The sequence below is a fragment of the Hyperoodon ampullatus genome (assembly GCF_949752795.1).
Source record: "Hyperoodon ampullatus genome assembly, chromosome: 5".
NCBI classification, from domain to species: Eukaryota; Metazoa; Chordata; class Mammalia; order Artiodactyla; family Ziphiidae; genus Hyperoodon; species Hyperoodon ampullatus.
This window is the reverse complement of record NC_136918.1, coordinates 134,168,777-134,170,740: the sequence shown is the minus strand read 5'-3', so window position 1 is coordinate 134,170,740 and position 1,964 is coordinate 134,168,777.

The window sequence follows — 1,964 nt, the reverse complement described above, 5'->3', positions numbered from 1 at the left end:
ACTATTTTGAAAGGGTGTGGCCAGAGAAAACCATAATTCAAAAAGACACATGCACCCCAATGTTCATTGCAGCACTATTTACAATAGCCAGGTCATGCAAGCAGCCTAAGTGTCCATTGACAGATGAATGGATAAAGAAGACGTATATATATACAATGGAATATTACTCAGCCATAAAAAGGAATGAAATTGGGTCATTTGCAGAAACGTGGATGGACCTAGAGACCGTCATACAGAGTGAAGTAAGTCAGAAAGAGAAAAACAAATATTGTATATTAACGCATATATGTGTAATCTAGAAAAATGGTACAGATGAACCGGTCTGCAAGGCAGAAATAGAGACATAGATGTAGAGAACAAACGTATGGACACCAAGGGGGGAAAGCAGGGGTGGGTGATGGTGGTGGTATGAATTGGGAGATTGGGATTGATACATATACACTAATATGTATAAAATAGATAACTAATAAGAACCTGATGTATAAAAAAAAAAATAAAATCCAACCATTACCAAAAAGAAAGAAAGGGTATGGTAAAGCTGTGGCCTTCTACTGACAGCTCTACTAATAAGAGTCCAGTTTAACTTGAAGAAAAGCAGCAATTCAGACCAAGAACCAAGAAACGTTGACCTAAATTGCCTTAGTTCAAAATCCAAAGAAACCAGGAGCAGGCAGAACATCTCCTTCTAAAAGGGCCTAGCACAGATATTTCCCACTCTGAGAAAGGAGAGGTTCCTAGAGCAGCCGCATGCAGACACAGTTGCACTGGAAGTTTTGCTGTGGGCAAGTTTGGTTTGTGGTCCCAACTTCACTTCAAACGGAGTAATTTTTTTTTATTAGTTTCTGCTTTATAACAAAGTGCATGAGTCATACATATACATCTGTTCCCACATCCCTTCCCTCATGCATCTCCCTCCCTCCCACCCTCCCCATCCCACCCCTCCAGGCGGTCACAAAGCACCGAGCTGATCTCCCTGTGCTCTGCGGCTGCTTCCCACTATCTATCTACCTTACGTTTGGTAGTGTATATATGTCCATGCCTCTCTTTCGCTTTGTCACAGCTTACCCTTCCCCTTCCCCATATCCTCAAGTCCATTCTCAAATAGGTCTGTGTCTTTATTCCTGTTTTACCCCTAGGTTCCTCATGACATTTTTTTTAATTCCATATATATGTGTTAGCATATGGTATTTGTCTTTCTCTTTCTGACTTACTTCACTCTGTATGACAGACTCTAGGTCTATCCACCTCATTACAAATAGCTCAGTTTCGTTTCTTTTTATGGCTGAGTAATATTCCATTGTATATATGTGCCACATCTTCTTTATCCATTCATCCGATGATGGACACTTAGGTTGTTTCCATCTCAAACGGAGTAATTTTTAACAAGTTAACTTTTCTGTGTCTCAGTTGTCATAAAAAGCAACTTCCAAGCAACATACTGAATAACATCAACACATCTTCTGGAGCCATAACCTTACATGTGTTTTTCTGGTGCGTATCTGTCTGGTATTCCTTCGGGGCTATACAAGTATTATACCTGAAAAGGCAAATAAGAAAAAAATCCATTCTCACCCAGTCCCATTTCATTTTTCTCTGTCCAGTGCAACCACCAATTGAAATGGGGTCTTCTGGAGCGGGGGGGGGGGGGCGGGGGGAAGCAAGCAAGGACCAGTAGAGTATCTTAATGAGTTTAATTCTGAGGCTGCTGTTAGTAACCACTACAAAGAGCAAAACAGTTTTTCTAAGGAGATAATAAGGAGAAATCCCCTCCAGTTCTCAGAACTAAACCTGTGTTTCTGCATATCTCCTTCTAGAAAAGAAGTGGTTTCTTTTCTAATGAACTATAGCTACTTTAGTATCCTGAAACCAGGGTGGGTCCAGCTTCTCTAAAATGGATGAAGAAATGTTAAGTCAAGCCACATGACAGGGCCTGGAGGGGGAAATGATCTTGTGCAATATGCTAA